The 24,225-nt window shown below is 37.8% G+C and overlaps 1 protein-coding gene across 10 annotated transcripts in view; it reads right to left on the bottom strand.

Annotated features, from left to right (window-relative positions):
• The window catches only part of IL1RAP (interleukin 1 receptor accessory protein), a 128,119-nt gene that overhangs the window by 46,413 nt on the left and 57,481 nt on the right, over positions 1–24,225 (bottom strand). The window lies entirely within an intron of this gene.

Genomic DNA, 24,225 nt, shown 5'->3' with positions numbered 1-24,225 from the left:
TGCATGCTAACGATCTTTCTCAGGACCACCCTTCTCTGGTCATCTTCAATAGCTTTTCTTTAATATTTGCATATAATAGGGACCTGTGGGGTGAAGAAATGACTTCTTATTCTTTACCATTTTCTGATTATCTCTTGAATAACAATGTGATTTGACAGCTTTATCCTGTTGAACCATACAAGGTATGGGGGAGGATCTCACCTGAAAAAGATGTCAGATGCTCTTTGAGTCCTCTGGGGACAGAGGAAGTTCTACGGAGAAAACTGTAACTGCAAAGACCCTCCAGAACAACCAGTTCTCCTCAGGGCTCCTGATTTGGGCACTAGATCTGAGCTGTCCAATAGCTATATGATTTGAGCCATATATGTAATTTTATATGTCCTAGTCACCACATTAAAAAAAGTATTAAAAAGCAAATAAAATTAATTTGCATATTTAGTTAAACTTGATATATCCGAAAACATCCCAAATATATTAACAAGCTATTTTGCATTACATTCTTTTTTTGTACTAAATCTTCAAAACTCAATGTGTTGTATACTTCCAGCACATCTCAGTTGGGGCTAGTGGTGTGTCTACTAGATACCACATTAGACAGTAGAAGTATAGCCCTCGAGAAGTCAAGAGGGTTCAATGATACTAATTGGGGAACAAAGGTGCTATAGTTTCAATGACTCAGAGTTGAATAAAATTCATAATTACTTTTATAATTTATTTTTTATAATGAAAAGGAATCACTATCCATATAGGAAAAAAATGATAACAAATACATATTTTTTAAGAATGACATACGAATGGAAGATGCTAGATGTCACCATAGGGAGGTCAGTGGTAATGGAGTACTGTAAGGACAAAAGCAATAATCTTAAAATAGTTTTATTTTTTCTTTGTAACCCTAACATACATACATACCTACATACATACATACACACATTCATATGCATATGTTTGTGTGTGTATATTACATATATTTTAAATTATGTAATAGTCCCTACATTTCAGCTTGAAACCGGAGGGTAACCGAATCTGGGGCTTGTGCTGCCTGCGCCGCTCAGCCACTAGAGCAACACACGAGTTGGGCTATAGGAAAAGCATTTATTGTCAGAGCACCGGTGATCTGAGAAGACAACAGGTTAACACCTTCAACAATTGCCTTAACATTCTCAGACAGGCTTAGGGTACATAAGGGAAAATCTGGGCGTTCCTCTAGAGGCTATGTGACAGTTCTGGGGGGATCTGCATGGAGCCTTCCGTCCAGGAACAATGATGGGAGTAGCAGCATGGAAAGAATGCTAGACCATAGAGATTGTGATCAATAAGCCTAAGGGTATTAATCATAAATTTGAGAGTAATTTTCTAAACAGGGAACTGGGACAGGGGACATTCCGAGCTCAAGCCGCAGGGGGATGATCTATTGGTAAACTACAGGTAGGTCAAGGAAAGGTGAGGCTGGGAACATTGCGAGGCCTCTCCTCCAGGGGTCTCAACCAGGACTTGCTGCAAGCTGACATTTAAAACTTTTCACCCTCAGTATATCAGTTGGAAAGGATATACTTCATGGCATATTGTAAATAATAACATTTTAAAATAAAATAGTTATACCACTCATTCAATTATATCCAATGGACTAGTGATTTGCCATACACCAATAGCCACCTAAAAATATGTAAACAAGCATTATTTTAACCATTGATAATTCTATACTGTTCTTTTTTCTCCTTGAACTTGTATTAATTTCACTATCTCCAGACATAATTTTACTTTAATGAAATACATTTTTGTTTTATGGTTTTTAAAAAAATTTTCATCATTTTATTTTTCTGTGCAATATATAATACTCTAAGTGTTGAAAAATTTTTTTCTTTGAAATGAATTTTATTATGATTATAGTATACATAATTTAAATAACATATATTTTCAACTGTATCATTATTACATATAAAATATAAAATTATATTGGAAATTATCTCTTGATAATAATCTGGATGCATATTTTTTCTTATTTATTTATTTAATTTTTTTATTAGTTTCTGGTGCACAAAACAATGTAATAGTTAGACATTTATCACACTGTGTCAAACCCCCTCCCCCCACCCACTATCTGGATGGGATATTTTTGAATGAGAAGGGCTGGGCATTAGTTCAAAATTTTTATTTATATGCAAGCACTAAGGAAATTTGTTCACAGCCAAGAAAAAAAGGAGTTTAATTCTGTCAAGGTTATTCAATTTTTTAAAATTCCTTTGGAGGTATATGTACCATTTATATTTTTAACATCAAAAATTATTTTAATGACCTCTCACTGACATCTCTGGAAGACAGAGTTTGCAAAACCAGACCTAATTCTCACTCCTCCATTATATCCACATTCTTTGCAATTTGATGCTATGAATCTTCTAATCAAGAAGAAGGGTCTGTTATCCCACACGTTGGATTTGAGCTATCCTTGTGACTTTCACCAACAAATTGCAGCAAAAAGTGATTACCTGTCAATTCCAAGCCCAGGACCTACAAGCTTTTGCTTTTTCTCTTATAATTCTGTTAACACCATGAGAACAAGCCCAGCGTAATGGACTGACTGTGTGTCCCCAAAATTCATGTTGAAAGCCTAATGTGATGGTTTTAGGAGGTGAGGCATTTGGGAAGTAATTAGGTCATGAAGGTGGAGACCCTATGATAGGATTGCAGTCCTTAGATAAAGAGCCCTCTCTCTCTCTCTCTCTCTCTCTCTCTCTCTCTCTCTCTCCCCCCCCCCCCCCCCCCCATGTGAGGACACAGCAAGAAGGCAGCCCTCTGCAAACTAGAAAAAGGGCTCTCACCAGATACCTAATCAGCTGACACCTTGATCTTGGACATCTCACTCTCCTCAACTGTTTGTTGTCTAGTCCGCCTAATCTATGGTATTCTGTCGCAGCAGCCAGAACTGACTAAGATACCCAGGAAAGCTTACTAGTAAATAAGAGACCGCATGGAGTAGAGCTGAGACACCCCAGCTGGCAGCTAGCTCACTTCCACAAGCACTGCTGTCTGAAAGGAAGGAAAGAAGGAAGGAAAAATCCACTATGTAATATAATTGGCAAAGCTATTCTCAGTGTCAAATCATCCTAACCATACCTATTTTCTGTTAGAAAACAGTATCCATTTCATTGTAATCCCCAAAATTGTATTCATATACAATGCCATGACAGTCATTCACTTCTGAATTATAAAATCTAGCTTAAAAGAGAGAGAGAGACAAACAATTCGACAGCTGATGGAGTCTGGAACTTCACCATATTAAGTTTGTTGTCTGGATGAAATAAGATGATACTGCCTTCTGTATTTCATAAAAAAAAAATTCTTTATGCTGTTTCTAAAGGCGTCGCTCTCAAGAGCTCTAAAGGATTTGTTCAAAATTGGATGATGGTAGAGGCAAGACTATTAAATGAAAATTATCACCCTTCCTGCAACCCTACTCTGCAGTATGTCTCAACTCAGATCACCCCAACTTGGGCCAGTAGACCGAAGTTCTAATGTTAAGACTCACTCTGGTAAATAGGAAAGAAAAAGGAAGCCCTTCTGGAAGTTAATGGTATTTTGATTAAAGGAGACTGTCTGACACTAATATTACAAAATGTCATAGATATCTATAGATATAGATATCTATGTATATAATGACTATCTTACTAGTAAAAAAACATATATATATATATATATATATATATATATATATATATATATATATATATTTTGTAAAGTAGGAGAATGCTGATTGTAAAATGGGAGATGGGAAAGGAGTGTTAATATGACATCTCAACCACAAGCATGTACTCAAATGGACCAATTTAGGAAGAAGTATGAAATGGAATTTTGGTGCTCACTAGAGCAGACTGTAGCAGAGGCTGGCTATATGTTCCCTAATCCTGTTTTCTCTTCCTTGGCCTATATGAAATCTACACTTCCTTAGTAATTGGGTTGAAGCCATGTGATTTGGTTCTGGCCAATGGATGTAGTCAGAAAGGCTGTACAACCTGTAACTCCCAGCAAAATCTTTAGTGCTTTCTTTTTTCCTTACATGGACACCTTCAGGGCCAGACATTTTGAAAAGGGTACCATCCAAAGATGGAAGGAACCTAGCTCCCTGCCATAGCTCAGAGCAGAGATTCTCAGGAATGCCATCTCAGACTCAAGGGGTTGTAAATGAGCAAAAAATAAACCTCTGTTGTGTGAAGCCACTGTGATTTGGGGGATATTTGTTATAGAAACTAGTATTGCCCATCTTGACTAATAAAAGAACACAGAAATTTTTTTTCATAAAATAACTTAATAAATCAAGAGAAGACACTTAAAAAAAATAGCATTTGTTAAAGTCTGTTGCATACTAAAATTTAAGAACAGATCAATAACCAAGATTTTTGGTTGATACCATAGGTTTAATACCTTTTCAACCAAACTAAATACAATATAGTTTAAAGGGGAAAAGAAATTACTATACCTGCTATATATCTCCCTTACAGAATGTTTCATGGGACAACTTAATTTATCTGTAAAATGAATCAGACTCCTTTACAATAGGGACTGAAGCACACATATTAGTATTCATGAATATTAGCAAAAATGGTATTATTATTGAGATTTTTCTTCAGGGTGTTTGCCCATTTGAAATTAGGTCTGTGAGTTTTTAAGTTTCCCTAGCTAGCCACCAGACCGTATTTTGTCAGTGCTCTTTAAATTATTCAATAAACAAATAAAAATAAAATCTATGGCAACAGGCTGGACTGTCGTGTAATACCAAATTAATTATATGATTCATTGCAGGCACAGGCCAAAAAAAGAGTGGAGAAAGGCTGTTATGCAAATAAATTTGTCTCTAATAACAGCAAAGAGGTAATGAATTATTGGCACAGTGACTTACTTTTTTGTTTAATATGTCCCTTCTTATCCAGTTTACTGCCCTCTCTAAATCAGCCCCTCAACATGGGGGAACCAGAAAGTCATCATTCCCTCAGCCAAAGGATTTCTTAAGGCTGAGGCTGGGTGGCACAGAGGACTAATGGAAATGTGCAAAGCCTTGCAAAGCCAAGTCACTGGAAAATCCAACCCACGCTCCTGACAGCAATTAGCATTTATATAACAGGGTATACATTTTAACTAATTAATCTCACAACACCCTCTTGCGCTTTCATGCCCATTCCCACATTACATGCCAGGAAACAGAGACAGAGAGATTAATTGACTTACTTGTGCCTGAGTGGTAGCACAAATAAAAGCTGCCTGCACATAAATCTGGGATGCTTGTCCCACATCCATGCTCACACATTCAAAGCAAGCTATTTCCCACAGAAAAGCTATTCATATATTTTTATTTATTAAATATTTACCAAGAACCTGCTGTGAGCAGGGCACTGTTCTATGTGCTGGGGCAGAGAGACATGTAGATATAAAAACTCAGGAAGCTCAGGTATAAAAACAAAAAGAGGAAATGGTTTAAATAATGGGGAGACCCAATGTGCAATTAATGTCTATATGGGATTATTTGCCCTGTGCTACTAACTTGCTGTATCATCTTGGACAGAATGCTCTCCACTGTCAGACTCAAATTCTGCATATAAGCCTAGGATATAAAGTACCATAGAAACTGTGACGTTCTATGCATGTATTAGTTACATGCATATCTTATCATGTTGTATGAGAATTAAAGGGTCTAGCACATGAAAGGAGCTCAGTACATTTTAGGTGAATCTGCATAAACCTCAATGGGTCCTTGCCCATAAAGAAGTTAACAACCTTGGAAAGACAGAGACAAATTAACTAAATAAAAACTGTCTCATCAGCACATTCTAGTAGTCCTATCTAAGCCTGAGGACAGATACTAAATCTAATGGAAGAGCTTGTGTTACATCCATCCTGGTGGTTTTGATTAATTTTGTTTTTGTAGTGTCACACACGGCTCCTCAGGAAATATTATCATGGGGCTGTGCACATTCTTTCCAGAGAGAATCCAAGATGTGAGCAAACTGGGTAGGCTGGCTAGCAACTCTGAGTGAGTGGCATGAAGGCAAAGAGTAAATCAACAGGTTACGGGGGGATAGTTTCTGAGGCAAAATATAGGAGTGCCGGACACTAAAGCATTAGCAGGAGCCCTAAAAGAAGAGCACAGACATTGGGGTTAGAGATAACAGACATGATTCAAACCTTTGACACCCACTGGCTTTATTAATTCATTTAAAAACTATGTACTGAGCATCCTGTCGGGTGCCAAGTCCGAAAGTAGGTGCTCAGAATGCATCTGTGAACAAAACACAGGCCTCATGGAGCTCACCTTCCAATACAGGGAGACTGACAATACACAGTCAACAAGCTAAACAAGAAAAGCATAGAGCCTGTTGGAAGATTATTAGTCAATGGGACAAAGAAAAACACAGAACCTGTTAAGAGGGATCTAGAATGAGAGAATGGGGGAGAAGGGAGAGTCAGGAGTATGCAATTTTAAAGAAGGTATTTAGGGTAAGTCCCTCAACCATTATAAACCTCAATTTCCACATTTAAAAAATGAAGCTTGTAATAATAGTATAGAGCGGTTATAAAAACTGAATGAGCCTAGGATATAAAGTACCACAGAACCTATGAAGTTCTATTTACATATTAGTTACAATTAATCTGTAAACTTCTATTTTCTATGTGACACTTGAAAAACTTTCTCCCCAGGTCTATGGCAGATACTGCTAGACATGCCCCATTTACCATATCCCCATACCCCCCCTCTTATAGAGTATGGGAAGTTTTAGCAGGACCCATAGCCATTCAGAATAAAGGCTACATTTCCCAGCTTTTCTCTCATTTGTATGTGGTCAGGTGACTAAGTTCTGGCCAACTGAGTATGACAGATTCCAGGAACTTTCCAGGAGACACTGGCATGTTCCTATGCTTTCTATGCTCTTGCTACTACCCCATTTCTTCCATCTTGCTGAGAACATGGATATGACAGTTGGAGTTACATCATGGACCATAAGAATGAAGATCAAATCCTAAAGGTGGTGGAATGTGAAAGTGAAAGGAGGTGGGAGCTTGAATAACACATGGAGCTGTCACCAGTCCTGACTTTCCTACCTCTAGATTTTATGAGATAAAAAATGTTTTATATCTTTGCTAGTCAATGTCTGATCTACGACCCATTCTCATCGGCAGCGTCCCTTGGGCGCTTGTCAGAACTGCAGATTTTCAGGCCTCACCCAGACCTCCAGAATAAGAATGTAACAAGGTCCCCAGGTGATGTCTATGCACATTCATATTGGAGAAATACTAGTTTAAACCTCTGCTATTTTGAGTCCTCTTATTCATAGCTGATCACCATCCTATCTAATAACATGTCTTATTTCATCTAAGTGGGCTGCTGAATTATTTCTGAGGTTTTTACCCATCCCATGAGTGTATGTCTCTTAGATTAATATTTACATTTAAAAACACATTGTCTTTTCTTCTTCAGTTATATATATATATATATATATATATATATATATATATATATATATATTTTATTTTTTTTTTATTTTTTTTTAAAGAGCTGGATGTTTTTCTAGCATTGTCTTATTGATACACCACCAGTTTTCAAAAGCATCTACAAACTACTTTTCCCAGAGTATGATTTAAGTGGGAAAATATTAAAACTTGCATTTTTTTATTTATAAGAAAGCTACTTCAACAAAGGTTTAGAAACTCGTGCTGAAATTTGATAGTTGTCAACTAAGCCATGAAAAGGAGAGAGAGAAGTTCGGGTGGGGGAGGAAAGCTGACGTGGTGGTGAGTATCCCTCAGACACCCTCATGTTGTCGGTACTGTTCAACAATACTGAGCTCCTAACTCGGCAGATGGCTTTCCTGGACCAGATCATTAGACATACCTTACTCCCACCAAAAAAAGGAGTTTTCTTGATTCAATAATTTGAAGAAAATATAAAATAGCCCTGAGTACTTGATAGGATTGCCAGATAAGGAAAGAATGCTAACTTCAGAAAGCCTGTTGGGGGAGGGGTGGAATCCACAAGCTATAGCTTCAGTTTTGCAGGGGTTGTTAGAGTTTGTTCCTAGAACAAGTTTCATTCCCAACAGTGTTTTACTCCTCCCCTCAACACTGGGCATATATCTTTATACCACCTGACAGACTGCCATTTTATATCAATTAGAAGTGGTAGGCATGGCGAGTTAACAAAAGAAATAAAAACGTGAAAGTAAAGAAAATAAAAAGGAAGAGGTGAAAAAGGAAAATAAATCCTTATGGATGAAAACAACCAAACCTATGAAGTTTAAATTCAGAACATATACCATAGTAGGTGATATTTAAAGTTACAAAATCCACTTATCTAAAGGATGGATTGTGTTGGGGTCTTTCAGACTCTAATTATTATTACAGGACCAGCACTCTAGGATCTCTGAACATTTTGGTTTTCATTCAACATCTGCCATGTGGAGGCTCCTGTCTTAGTCTGTGGACATGAGTGTCTCTTTCTAAAAAGTTTCACTTGTGGCAGAGGACTTGAGGAAAAACCCTAGGTTTTCTAGAGAATTTTAGTTCCCGGGTCTAGAGGGGTTGCTGAAGGACGTCAGCCTCTTTCTTAGGGGCCATCAAGTCATTTCACAACTGGTTTTTGGTGTTCCAACAAAAAGACCTGTAATCATCATGTGTTAATGTCCAAGGAGGGTCCAGCAGCCACCCTTCCTGCTGCTGTGCATAATAAGGAAGAACATGGAATAGCATCATCTAATAGCCACCTATAAAAGGCTCTGCTTCTTTCACCATAGTGGCAGTCGGGCTTAGCAGGCTAAAGAATGGATTCTGGGTGTGCTGCCTCTGTACCACGGTTCCATTATTTTTTAAAAAAGAAAATCACTGTAATGAGCATTCTCATGTGGCTCAAAGGAATGATTTTTTTTTGCAGGGCTTTTGTGACAATAAATAAACTGGCTTATGTCAAGTAAGTGGCACAGTATACTGGGAAACTCTAAGCAGTCATTAGCTGGTTTTAGGTTGTTTTTTGTTTTTTTCCCCCTAAGCAATCTTTTCTAATCCATGATTAAGCTGTAAAGACCCCAATTGCTATTCTCATAATAACCAAGAAGCCTTTGCTCTTTTTATTCTCATTATTACATAATATTTATTTAGGTTCCTATGAGTGCTAGGGGCTATACACAACATGCAGAAAAAAAACAAAACAAACAAACAAACAAAAAAACACCTGTATTCTGCCTTTGAATTTCCACTGAAACAGATTATCAGCATTGCAAGTAAAGATATTTCGCACATTGTCATACAATCCCAGAACATATGGGTCTTAGATCTGGCTGTAGCCTCCAGTTCCAGTAGGATAGCTGGTAATATCCATGTTCCACATATGAGGGGAATGAAACTAAGAAAGGATAAAAGGAAGGTCTGAGAGATGGGCCAACAATATATGATGGGGTGTGGAAGGGGGGACGGGCAAAGAAGCAAATCAAGTCTCTTATACCCTGAAATCCCTTTCCTTAATGAGTATACAATAGCTAGTCTCTGGAGTCTGACAATCCCAGTTCAAATCCTTATTCTGACACTTCTTAGCCATGTGAGTATGTGCAAGTAAATTAAATATTCTTGTGCGTCAAAAAAGGCTGGTTTGAAGGTTAAATGAAATGATGCTTTTAGTGCTTATCAGAGAGCTGTTTAGTAGTTCTCACTATTATTCATATTACATTCCTTTCTTTCTTTATTCTAAACTAAGTATGGCCAATTTCAAACTAAATATGGTCCAACAAGGGTTGATAACATTTAACCTATGGGTGCTCACCTCAAACAAAGTGTCTGAGGGTGCTAGACAACAAGGGAGTTTTCAAAACATTTAGAATAACCCTCTGATTTTACAAACGAGGTAACTAAGCCCAGAGAGCTACCTTAATGAATAACACAGAGCTTACAAGGGGCAAGAATACAAGCACTTCTTTTCAATCCAAATGTCATCCCAGTAAAACATATATTCCAAATACATATCTGCACAAACATCCCCACTGCGTATTGGGAATGTAAATACTGCAATAGTATATTCCCCTTTAAAACAGGGGTTAGAAATAGGCCAAAAAAAAAAAAAAAAAAAAAAAAACCCAGAGAGGAAGATTAGAACAGACAGCACTGATACATTGATAGTAGAGCACAGAAGACAACTTTGCATGCATTCTATGTGATCAAACCACATAATTTTTCTTCTCTTCTCTGTCTTTTTACAGGTGAAGAAGCTGATATATGGGTCTTGTCCTTGAGGCTGGCAGCAAGGTGGTAGAAATGCTGCTGATAGATGTGGCATTTGGAAAGAAGGATCCCATACCTTAATTTCCTCATACGTAATAGTACATAAAGCAAACTACACAGCTAATAAAAGTACCTGTATCTCAGAACTATGGACAGGGATAAAAACAATTACACATGAAAATACCATATGCTCAGATGCAAGTAAGAACTTAATATAGTTTAGCTACAATTATTATGCTGATTTTTAGAGAAGGAATTAAGACCTAGACAGAAAGTAGGGAAAGGAAGTTACTGGGTGCATTTGTTTTTGAGTTTTTATTGCATTTTACCAGAGCCTGGGACAGAAAATCCAAAATTAAGATTTGAGTCCTAAAATGTAGAAAGCAGGCTAAGCATGCTTTTATTAATCAGCAAAGATAGCTCAAGCAATCACTTTTCCACTCAACAGCATGATGGACATTTAACGACCTCCAGGTACTCAACGGGTCTCTGTACCCTCCACCCCCACAACTCATGTCCTAATTGGAGGGTGAGGGAGGCTAATTCAGTGAAAGCACATCAGAGGCCTTCAATTTTCAGTTAGGAGCTATATAATTCCCCCAGCTCAAAATGTTCAGCCATATTCTATGCACAACTACAAAGTAAAGGAAAGACTGCCTTGTGAGCCTTGCCAGTAACCTCCCCAGTAATTCTCAGGAAATTGCCTGGAGTAAAAGGGGGCTTGAGATCTTCATTACCTGCCAGAGGAAGACATGCGGGCTACATTCCTGCCACTGCATTTAAGAGAGGCATCACCTGTGAAATGCCAGTGCAGTCTCATTCAATTTTAATAATGTGTCAAGCATGTAGATTTTTCTTGAAGGCTAGTAGTGACAAGCAGAAAACAAAAAAAATCTGAGAGAAAATTGGATGAAGCAAGCATCAAAAGCTGAGAGCATGAGGAATGGGCTTTAGGGAGATGTCTGGCAGGGAATGATGATGGGGTGAGAGGAAGAATTCATGAGGTAGGGCTTTGGATGGGCGGTGTTTTCAGTGTTCCCTCATTAAGAGAACAGTGTCAGATCCAAGGGGTAGAGCAGGATCCAAGTTTCTGAATATTTCAGGCACCTATAACAACTATGCATGAAAAACACTACAAGTGGAGCTGCAAGGGGCCTTACAAATCATCCAGCTCCATGACACATTATATGGGTTAGGCTCGAAGACCAGAGTGGTGAAGGAATGCCTGAGCGAAAGACTGGGATAGTAGCAGAGGCAGGAAGAAGCCTTCCAGATTCTTGGCTATTTGCTCTGTATCACACATGACTCCTGCCTTTAAAACAAACTACAAAAGAGAGTTGACACCACACTTACATCAGGCTTTGTTTTTCTCTTCTCCTGGTATGTCAGAGGTTGAGTTTTTATACCTATATTAACATTCACCTTGTTGACTCACTATAGTCGTCAAGTTGAGAAAAATTGCCTCCTCTATATTAATTGTTGAAGAGAAAGCAGAAACTACAAACCAATTTTTCTGAACTCCAGAGCTCCAAAACAGGAGAAGGAACTTTTCATATACGAAGCAAAAGCAAACACTAAAGAAATCAAATGTAGAATCTCTTACACTCATATAATATCACTGCTACTGTCAGCCCTTTTTTTACTGGTACACATATTCCCTCTCCAGTCACACTTGCCATGGGGCTATACACCAATGTTCCACCACAGGAAAAAAAAAAAAAAAAAAAAAAAAGGAAAAATAATTATCACAAAGTACAAAATAGAAAATAAAAGAAATAGGTGCTAGATCAGGAAAAGTAGGCATCCCAGGAAAAGGGGGGCTTTTAGGAGCTTCCCAGTACAACTATAACTGTCTAGGTAGATATCTCTTGGTGTGTGTGTGTGTGTGTGTGTGTGTGTGTGCGCCAAGCACTCTAATCTCTGTCTACTTTCAGCATCCCAATGCTATGGTTCTCTGCCTTGTAGGGAAATTGATAATGAAGGTGGTTGATTAGAAACACAGCTTTTTATGTCTATAGTCTTTGAGGAAAAAATATGTCCCAATTCATCACTTAGGAATCATTGCCTTCTCTCCCTGACCACAAACCACCAAAGATTACAAAACCATAACTGTTAAGATAATCTGCAATAATTTACATTTCACATGAAAGTTTCAGACACATTATGTTCTTGGATCACAGAGGTAGGGGTGTTGCCCCATTTGGGGGTTTGGAAACAGAGGCTCAGCAAGTGACTTGAAAAGCTCATGGTGCTATTAGGCAACAGAGCCTTTGTGATTCCCAAACCAGCCCCCTCTCCACTGATTCTCTCGGGCTCTCTGGTATCATACTCAGTCCTTTCTGGTTTGGAGACTTTATGTATAATGCAATCCCTTCCCTCAAAGAGTCCACTCACATTGATTCTTTATGTTAACAAACACATCAAACTATGTTCGTTCTTTCTTTCTGTTTTATAGCAAACTAGTTACTGAAACTTTCTTGAATATATGAATTCATTTCCAGACAGATACCTTTAAGCTTCCTTGCCACTAAATATAGTTCCTGAGGTATGCCTTCTAGTATTCTCTGTGGAGAGTAACAACACAGGGTCGGAAGCTCTCTTGTCCTAACTCTGCCAGTGTGATCACCATTATTATTACTATGACTACCACCACCACCACCATCACCACCTAATATTGAATGCTCTCCATATGCCAGGCATTGTTTTACTTTATTGTCTTCTTGAATTCTCAGAAGAACTGTTTCAGGTGGTTTTATCATTGTCCTCATTTAACAAATGAGGAGCAGATAAGTTAAAGAGTATCCGCACGGTTAAACAGCATTAAAGTAATTGAACAAGGAGGCCATTAGCCTGAGGTGGATCTAATAATTAAGCAGCCTACCTAAGCATACAAAAACCTAAGCCCCTAATGCTTCAAGGTCAAGAAATGGAAACCTAATGAAATCATCACAAACAGCCACCTAGTCTTTCTCAACTAATGCAACCACTTAAGCTATCTATCTCCAATCAAATAATTTCCTTGTTTTGCTTCCCTCTTTTCTCTACAACAGTCTTGCCCTTAACTCCTATTGGTGGAGCCCTCCAAACCACATCCAGTTTGGTGCTACCCAATTCAAATAGATTTTTGCTAAAATAAACTCTAAAAGAAATGTAACATGTCTCAGTTTATCTTTTAATAACAACAAATGGCAGAGAAGGATTCTAACACAGATCTGTCTCATTCCAGAGTCTAAAATTTAACACTGACTGTGGCCAAGTAACTTCCCTTTTCTTGGGTTCAGTTTTCTCGTGTGTAATATAAGAAGATAAAACCAGATGATCTCTAACCCTTTCCATGTCTATAATATATGGGTTTAGAATCAGTGCTAACTTCAAGAGCATTTTTTTTCAGCTTGAATCTTAAAATGTAAAAGCAAGCCCGTTTTTCAGGAAAAACAGTGGGCGGTGGTTTGGGTGGGCACTAGTTAATAGAAAATGGAACAAACTGAGTGAGTCTCTTTAATGAGGATCCGTGATTAGAAGTTCCCAGCATCAGAAGGCACATGTCACAGAAGGCACTAAGAGTCAGTGTGGCAGAACACATCTGTCTGAATTAGAGAGTGTCATTATGTAGACCTGTTTCCAGTGGAGAATCCAAAGCTATCTTCATGCTCAACTTTCCCCATAACACCCACTTTTAAAAAGCAGAAGAGTCAGAAACGTCAGCTTGTCCTCAAAGGCAGATCCCTCGGGCTTTAGCTGTCTCTGTCTTATTAAGTATAGTCAGGCATGACTCAGCTCCACCAACTGTCTGGGAAGGAGAATATTTCATGTTGGTAGAAAATCACCTTAAGAAGAACAGTGGAAGGAATTTAAGGTAGACAATTAGAGCTGGGTTGCTTACTCAAAATCAAATCACCCTTTCCCTGTCCTAGACAGAAGAGAATAATATCCCAGCCAATAGGGAAACAAGACTGCATATGCTTAGAACACATCAGATCACCCTGTCACCACCAGCTACAACTATCAGCCGCTCAGACACTTCTTCTGTCTGGGTCACAAAGAAAGGTGAGCTGTGGGTTATGGCATGTCCTTCAATCAATAAATCTCCAGCGAGAACTACTACATGTAACAGTTTATAACAGGCTCCAGTGCGGGGATAAAGATACAAGGAAGGCATGGTCTCTGCTCTCAAACACCTCACTATCTAGAGAGGGTAGACAGACAGGAAAACAATCACAATGCAAAGCAAAGTTAAGTAAATGCTAAAAAGTAAAAGCCTGTAATGAAGAGCAGAGGAGCTCTTAATTCTGAGAAGGGTATGTGCGCATGTGTGTGGGGGAGGATGTTCAATGAAGCCTTCACAGAAGAGATGGTATCTGATTTAAGACTGCAAAATGAATAGAGTGTGTACTGACAGATACAAGGGAAGGAATCCAGGCTGATGGAACACTGGAACTAAAGGGAAAGAGATGAGGGAAACATGACCAGTCCATCAATCAGTTGAGGCTGGATTACTGGGTGTGGGATGACTTAGTAGAGCATGAGAATGGGAGAGTAGGTTTATACAGGCAAAGAAATTCATACTTTATCTTGGTAGCAACTGAGAGTCACTGATGGTACTTGGAGAATGAAATGACACACAGCAGTGACAACTATGGCAGAGATAAAGACCCAACTGGGAAATGTGATTGTGCTCTGAGGCTGTCTGATGGGTCTCACACACACACCTCCAACTTCACACTGTCAAGAATGTTGTTTTTTGTGTTTTTTTTAAATCCATTTGTCACCTCTGCTTTTACTTATATAAACCCCAATTACAGCAACCTGAGACAGGGCTGGGGGGAGAGGCCATGAAGCTTATGGCTTCTGAGGGGGCCCTTTTGCTCTAGTTGTTGGAGTGCAGGACTGTGGTTTGTCAAGATGAGAAAGACACTGCCCAGGGCCTGTGCTTTCTCCATCCCTCAACCCCCATCACCATGCCTGATAATACACAGGGTCGCAGAGGGGGAAGCCTCTTTATTCCAGTTTCTGGAACCTAATTATCTAGACCTTCATTGAGTCTCTCCTGTGAAGGCTGCCCTCAAAGTAATTTAATAACCAGAAGCCTCAATGAATAAGAGAAATTTGGGGTGGAGTAATGGAATTTTTTAGCATTTTAATTGTAGTGGTCGTTATATGGCCTGCAGTTGCCAATATTCATAGACTTCATATAAAAAAATGAATTTCACTACATGTAAATAAAAGAGTGGATAAAAAACTAAATTTTAAAAGGTCAAGGTTGTATAGAGTAAAATTCAATATGAATAATTCTAGCCTCTTAATTAGAGATTTGGCTCTACTTCTAACAGCTGGCAGGGAGCAAGCATTCAGTTGTGGACCCACTTTGCAATGCCTTTCCCTACCCATCTCCAAGTGGTCAAATCACACGAATCCTCTAAGACCGACCTTGCACTAGCCCTTTAGATACCGCTGGCTGCTCTCAGTTTAAAACAATTTCCTTCACTTCTAAACCACAATAGCAGTTTCTCTGGACCTCCCTCGTGACACTAACCACTTTCCTTGCATAATTGTTATTTGAGGTTATAACTGATCCTCTGCTAGATTCTGAGCTTAGAAACAGGGCTTGCGTCCTGGTCACCAAGCACAATGCCCAGCACAGTTCGGTGGATGTTAGTTTCTATGGGGTGGAATGAGGAAGCTCACTGTAAAAACAGAGATCAATAACTGCGTGGAGATCAAAGCTGTTGCTTCCTCAGAACCCCCTGACCTACTCGCTATGCTCTCATACAGAATAATCTCATAGTGTATGGAAAGAGTGACATTTTAATCATGTATCATATCCATTCATCCAATCACTGAATATTCACTGAGCACCTAGTAAGTACAAAACCTTCTCCTAGACATCAAAGATACAGAGGAGTGCCTGTCCCCATGGAGCGTTCATTCCAGAAAAAAATGACAGATATTAAATAGCTAATTAACTGGGTAATTAAGTAAGTAATTACACAATTAATAACTAAGTTGCTATTGGAAGGGGTACCATGAAAAAGAAGTACAGGATAATATGAATATATAACATATGAATATATGAGTATATAACAGGGATTTTATTGAACCTGAGTACTTGCAGGGATGGGGACGGCATTCCCTGAAGAACTGACTTTTGAGCTGAGTACTATAGAATGAAGGTGTGAGGGGCAAAGTTGCGAGGAGAGTGTGTGAAGGCCTTAGAGCACAAAGGGAACACTCTACATGCATGTCTGAAGGATCTCAGGAAGCTTCATTGCCACAATGAAGAAAGAGGAATACAGAGAGGTTGAATCAATAGGTAGAAACCTAAACATGTAAGGCTATATAGGCAACTGAAAGGAATTGAAGTTTTATTCTAAGAATAATGCGATATACTTCCAAGATTTTCATCAAAGAAGGTACACGATTTAATTTACCATTTTAAATAGGTTGCCATGTGAAGAATGGATCGGAGGGAGTAAGAGTGGGGGAGGAACAGCCAGTTATAAGCTACTGCAGAAGAGTCTAAGAGTGAGATGGTGTGGCTTGGAAGGGTGATAGTCAATATGGAAAGAAGTTGACAGAGCCACATGAAAAAAGACCTAAGATGGACTAGCGAAAAGCGCAAAGACAAAGAAAGGCAACTTGTTTCAGAGGCTCTTAAATCTGAAGTTAATGACTTCAATTACAGAATCCTAGAGGGCTAGAATCAGAAGGAACTAAAAAAAATTTTACAGGTAAGGAAACACAGATTCAGAAAGGTTAAGTAACTTGCCCAAGGTCGTCCAGCAAATTAGCAACCCACAGTATCAAGATCTTTTATATTCCTTGTGTTATTTTTCATTTATACTTTTTAGAGCCTAAATTTGACCTCTACTTTATTCTTCATTTTTAAAGCAAACTCGGTAATGGTTCCATCCATAGGTCATGGTGAGTAATAGGGACCCCAAGATATTTAGACAATAAGCACAAAAGATTGTAAGTAGCATAAAGAAAGAGGACCTATTTTGTTCATCACTGTATCCTAAAGCCTGGCTCATCGAAATACCTCAAAGAATTACTGTTCAATGAATGAATACATTTTATTTTGCAATTATATTGAAAAATAATATAAATCTCAACTTATTTAGAGTCATCAAAGCCAAAGGAGGTAGCAGAGAATCATGAGACTATAGACTGATTTTCAAGCAACTGGTTTTGAAGAATAGGTGATACTGGCCTTTGAATTCTTAGAAAATTGATCAGTAAGTAAACATCTGGAGAAAATGAAAACCCTTCTGAGCAAGGGTTAAATTACATCTGGAAATGTGGATTCTTGTCGACTAACACCCACCCTCAAATGAAAAAATATCAATCCTACTCTCTTAATACAGAGAACCCGTTGGTGTTTACCCATATGCCAAGTGTGTGGTGTCCATTTTCAGGCTCCTTTGACAGAGCTTCTGTTTCCTTACTTGCTTTTGCTGGTTACAGAAAACTTTGATATACATTATCTCATTAGATCTCCATAACAACTGTGTGAGGTATGTAAGGTCGATGTTGTCATCTTCATTTTATAGATAAGGACAGAGTCACATGGAGCCAAGGTTTGACTTGAGTCCAGGATTTTTTTTTCCTCTACATTATATACTGTGGGTTATTGAGGGCATTTTCTGACCCAGGACCTTTTCTGAGCTTCCATACCACTGAGACTTAAATTTGTTACACTAACAAAAAGGAAATGTTCAAATGCTCCTCTCCTGGGCCAGAGATTAAGGGGCTGAGTTCTGGGAAGACCTCTGAATTTACCATGATCTCTTTTTTGATGCAATGTGTTTTGCCTTAAGGAACCATTCAGGGAAAGTGGCTGTGTTATTGCACCCAACGTCAGACTCATCTGCTATCCAGTACTCAGAAAGACATTTATAATGGTTCAGTCACTTCAAAAGAAACATAGTTTGGCAGTTCATCAAAATGTTAAAAATATACCATATGACTCAGAAATTCCACTTCTAGGTATTTACCTAAGAGAAATGAAAACATATGTCTACACAAAAGCTTGTACACAAGTGTTCACAGCACCATTATTAAAGATAGACAAAAAGTGAAAACCATCTAAATGTCCGTCAATGATGAATGGATAAACAATGGAATATTATTCATCAATAAAAGGTAATGAAGTATGGATACAGGCTATAACATGGATGTACCTTAAAAAACATTATGTGAAAACATGCTAAGCCAGTTACAAAAAGTCATACATATTATAATTCCATTTCAATGAAATGATCAGAATAGGTAAATATAGAGACAACAAGTAGATTAGTGGTTGCCTAGGGCTGAGGGAAGTGAGGGAGGGGGGGAATGGATGTGTATTGGCAGATAATGAACACAGAGTTTTTTTCTTTTTCTTTCTTTTCTTTTTTTTTTTCAGGTGAATAAATATGTTCTCAACTTAGATCGTAGTAATGGCTACAAGGCTAACATGACTGGTTTCTATTATTTTTCAACACACAGTCTTTAGAAAAAATATAAAATGAATGATACTTTTAGTAGTAAAAGGGTTGGGAATCCCCTGGGTCTGCCAAAAAGAAGAATAATGGTCTTGGGACTAGACGATAAGGGCTTGAATCCTAGTTCTTCTATTTATTACATTTTACATAATACATTTATGATTATGGATGAGTCACCTAACCCCCAAGTCTCTGCTTCCTGATCTGTGAAATGAGAATAATGATATACTTTACTGTTATACTATACTCTACTGAATAATGACATACTCTACTTTACTGTTATTCTAATGATCAAATAATGCGAGCATTTTTGAATTAAAAGGAAACACAGGTAATTTTGGGGCTGAGTATCCAATATTGGCAAACTTTGAAGCAGAGAAGTAGGAACTCACTGGTTTCAACTTTCAAAACTACTGGTGGCTAATGTTTATTTTCTTAACATTGCATATCTAACAAATATGTAAGTATCAGCCACAGTTATAATTCAGGAAGTTCAACAGTTACATCTCTTCTCTCACAAATCTCCAAATTTAGTCGTCTATTAAGGTCGTTCATGAATACTGAAATTATTCCTGTATTAAGGGAGTTATTAACATCTCAGTGTAAGAGATGTTAGATAGAAACAAGGAGCGTGCTTAAACAACATATTTCTCCATTGCCCCTTACCTACCATCTCAAGAACTCCAACTGTACAGGTCTTCATTCTTTCTTATTTCCAAAGATTAAGTTGCTGTTTATGTCTAATTGTAAATATAATCAGACTGTAATATACTCAGATGATACATAAAATTATTTCAAATGGGGATAGATACATTCAAACATAATTCCCCTGTCTAAAGATAATCACTGTTAAGATTTGGGCATATTCGACCAAAGGTTTTCTACATATACAATGCACACAGCGCTGTGTGGTAAATCAGCCAGCTTCTGGAGGTGAGAAACTGACTTGCAGTAAATGTTTATCAATTTCCTTGGGGTAAATGCTCTTATGGTCGGTTTCAAACTACAAATGATTTAACAACTGGCTTGCAAAATTCCTGAAAATTAAACAACTGGCTTTCATAAGCCAGTGTGATCTACCTTCATCAAATGCTGTCACAATTTTTAAAGGTTTCAGACTATTCCGGCTATGCAGTACCTGAGTTTAAACAGAAATATCTATCATATACTCACTTCCATATCAACAAATATAAATGTATATTATACTTTTAATGGCTCAGTAGTATTTCATTTTATTGATATAACAAATTATTTAAGCAGCCTCTGTAAAGGGATATTTATATTGTTTCTGATGTTACCTATTTTAAAACAGTTAGAAGAAAAATATAGTTGTGAACACATTTTGATGCATTTCTCTTAGGATCTATGTGTGGAAGTTTCATTACGAGGTCAAAGGAAGGCATTTGGTGTCTTTAAAACAAATAGCCAAGGTGCCCTCCACAAAGTCTATTCCAGGTACACTCTCACCCACAAGGTGTGAGAACACCACACTGGGTCATTAGATCAGTGAGTCCTGACCAATGATAGGCAGGATTGTTCTCTTAAGTTGTTGTTAATCTAATGGGGTGAGAGATGCCACTTCATTGTTGGCTTAATTTGCATTTATCTTCTTACCCATAAATTTGAGATTCTTTTTAGTATGATCAATCAATTTTTTACCTTTTTTGAACTGCCTTATCTGCTCATTTTTCCACAGAATACTTTATATTGAAAGGATTTATTTTGTGTGTAAGAGCTCCTTGCGTTCTAATGACATCAACCCTGTGCCATATACCGATATTTTTTCCTATTTTTATTTGTCCATTAACATATAATATTTTGATGTTATGCTAATTTTGTCAGTCTTTATATAGTCACCTATATCAATGACATCTACCTTTGACGATATATCTAGAGAGGCCTTTTCAATCCGCATATTATGTAAATGTTTGCCTACATTTTCTTCCAGTACTTTCAGAGTTTAATTTATTTTTTACATTGAAATATTAAATTCAACAGAGATTTGTTTGATATAAGGCATTAGGTAAGAATGTAATTTTATTTGTAAAGAAATTATCCAAATATCCTGCACTGAAGTACATCTTTTCCCACTAACTCTAGAGGCTCCTTGGGTAGCCGCCAGTTAGTTGCAGAGCTTGCAGAACTGGCTTCCATTCTTTTCTGGATCCCTGTTTTCACTTCAGTCTTGTTCTCTAAGGGTTTCTTACCAATTCAGCAATTCATTTTAAAAGACACTTATTTTTAAATGCATCACTTCTAGCTGTTTTACTGCAAAAGGGTCATTTAGGGGACCTTGTCCAACATATTGACAGAAACTAAAATCTTCTCCATCTATTTCCCACATGGCAGCTAGTAGGAACATTTAATAAAGAGATAATGTCAGGGACCTGCTCAAATCCTTTCAAAGACTTTTTGTTGCAATGCAGGTAAATATCACAATACTCTTCGCATGCACTAGTCCCTGCCTACCTCTTGCTGCTTATCTCACGCCCTCTTACCCCGAGTACTTGCAGGTCCCGCAGCCTTGGCAGCATGGTCCTCATAGCTCAGGGCTTCCACACACTCTTTCCCACTGCCTTCTGTCTACTTTGCATAGAGGTGGCTGTTTCGCATCCTTCAATTGGATGTATCGTCCAGTTACTTTCCATCAATAGAATGCCCTATAGATAGTCTTCACAAAACTTTTTTAATGTGATTATTTACCTATTTAATGCTGTCCTAAAACATTCCTGAGACTATAAGCTCCACAAGGGTGGAGATCATTTCTGTCTTGTTGACCAATAAATATGGGCAAGCACAGTGCCTAGCACACAACCTTATGTGCTAGGCACACACACACCCTTATGTGCTAGGCACTGTGCTTGCTCATATTTATACACTACAAATGAATGACTGCAAAGTGGCTCCCCATGGTACAAAGTTGTGCATATAGCAGGAGCCCAGAAAACACCTTCTCAGCTGGGTTTCACGTCTAATCAAAAAGAAACAGCCTTCCTAAATGTGGGAGACCTGTGTCAAAGACCTGTTTCTTCTCAATCACAAAGTGCACTCTGAAAATAAAGGGGAAATACTTGTCATCCGCGTGTGCTAAAAGTACCACATGCTTTAAAATGGATAACTAGCCTATGAAAACACAGATTTCCTTAGGACTAAAAAGGTCTTGTGCATTAATCCTGAACACATTTTCAGGTTTTCAATCTGGGAGACTCCACAATGAGTGAAATTATATACCTATGCATGGAGTGGTGATAATGCCCCCGGTCCTGTCTTTTGTGCACTTGCTGAATTCAGGTGACAGTTATTTTAGCTGTTTTGTTGCCACACACATACACAACAATGACAGCTTCTGAGAAAGATAAAACATTCCAGCTCCATCAGGAATAAAATGGAACTTGGAGTGAAACCACCATCAAATTTCAAAATGCACACCAATCACTGCCAAAGTCTAGCAGAGAGAGAGAAAAAAAAAAAAAACAACAACTGGTATTTTTAAATTGAAAATAATTTTCTAGAGCTATACACTACTGGATACCAAAAAAAAATCTCTGAGCCGCACGTAAACATCATTTACTAAGTGCCTTAACACCTAAGGGGAGGGACAGAGCCTACTGTAGCTGGATCAAAGACAGCAAGTTACAGTTAGTGTCTAAGATAGCCACATGGGAAGCCAAATGAACAATGCCAAAGCAACCCTGCCTCATACTAAAGTTACCAGCTTTGCAGGCCTCTCCAACACATGGCATTTGTAGGGAACCACCTTTCCTTTAGCCATCTCTCACCTTGTTTAGAACTGATTTCCTCTGGGAAATTTTCTATAACCTTGGAAAAATGTATATAACCTGAATAGATGCAAATGGAATGCACTGTATATGTTTCAGGAAGCTGGGAGCAAATCAACTTGACATAATATCTGCAACAGAAAAAATCACATTTCATGTTCTAGTTTTTAAATTAGTTGAATGTTTCTTTGGAAATGTGTATTCCATTTCATCAACTATTGACAGACAGCATTGGTTGACATTTAGAAAGTGAAGTTTTAATTACAGAGAATTCAGTGGCAACATGATATAGTGTAAACAGCATACATTTTAAAGTCAAACAGGTATGTAAGTTTTACTACTTAATAGATATAGTAAGCTATTAGGTTAATTTAACTTTTCATTCACTTTTCTGAATCTGGAATTCCTCATTGGTAAAGACAGATTAAAACACCTATTTCTATCTTATGAGGCTGTTCAGAAATTGATGTCACATTTATATAGATAGATATAGATAGAGATAGATATGATATATCTATATATCAATACATCTATATCTCAATATAGATATATCGATATAGATATATCTATATCCATATAGATATGATATCTATATCCATATCTCCTTGTTCAATTAATATCATTTCCCTCACATTCCTTCTTTTCTATCATACACACACACTCCACTATATAGTTATTACCAATTTACAGAGAATTAGAGTAAAAGAGATTTAAAGCCATGCTTAGCTTAGCATGATCTTCCTTTAGTAATTTAAATAAATTCAATATTGCATAATGCTTCATGGCTATTATTGCAGTCATCGATTATCACTGCATTGTAAATGAGAGGAAGGACTTTTTTAATAACAGGATATTTAGAGCAATAAAGGTGAGATAGCTAAGAGTTTGCTTTACCAAAGCAACGAGGAACAAAGACCTGTCTTCACTTTCTTCCTGAAACCCCCTCTTGTATCTCACTAAGAATATTGCATGCGATGGGAGGGAGCCTCTAACACTTCCATTTACTAACTGTTCTATTCATAATCTCCATGATTTCAATTTTTCTCCAGACAAAGCTACACCCTCCTCCTAAGTTTGAATACAAGCTGGGTTTCTACTGAGCCTCAAGCAATACATTGCTACTACGAAAGATATTTTACAGCAAACAACAGCCAATTGCTTCTGCCTCAGAGCTTTTGCATGACTGCAAGGTACAAAGGCCACACACAACCTCTACCATCTCTGCCTTACTTCAGAATGCAAGTATCCTAGTTGACAAAGCATATCCCAGGAGATGCTGATGGTTCTCACGGCTGGAAGTGCACTAGATGTAAAGAAACCTCTATAATAGTTAAGGCTTTAATTTGCTCTCATTTTAACACACTAGGAAGGAGGGAAACAGTCAAAATGTCAAAACAAAAATACTAGAATAAAATGAATTGTTCATAAAGGATACCATCCAATGCAAAGCTCAGGAAAAAGTGCAGGGGGAGTATTTAAGTGTGGTACTAAAAAATGTTCTTTTATAATCTGAAACAGAATATACCTGGGTTTGCATCAAATTCAGCAAGTCCCTCTGTGAAAAGGCTCTCTATCTTTTTTTCTTTTTGTTTCTCTCTATCTCTATTTCTATCTCCATCTCTTTTCTCTTCCTCTCTCCCTTTCCTGTCCTCTTCTCTCCTCCTTTGCTCCTTCTCTTCATTTTCCTGTACCTTAAATGGACAGTAAAAAAG

This window comes from Rhinolophus sinicus, chromosome 17 (genome assembly GCF_057876585.1).
Source record: "Rhinolophus sinicus isolate RSI-liver-muscle chromosome 17, RSI-T2T, whole genome shotgun sequence".
Lineage (NCBI taxonomy): Eukaryota > Metazoa > Chordata > Mammalia > Chiroptera > Rhinolophidae > Rhinolophus > Rhinolophus sinicus.
Note: the sequence above shows the minus strand (reverse complement) of the source record. Positions and strands in the feature narration are given on the sequence as shown.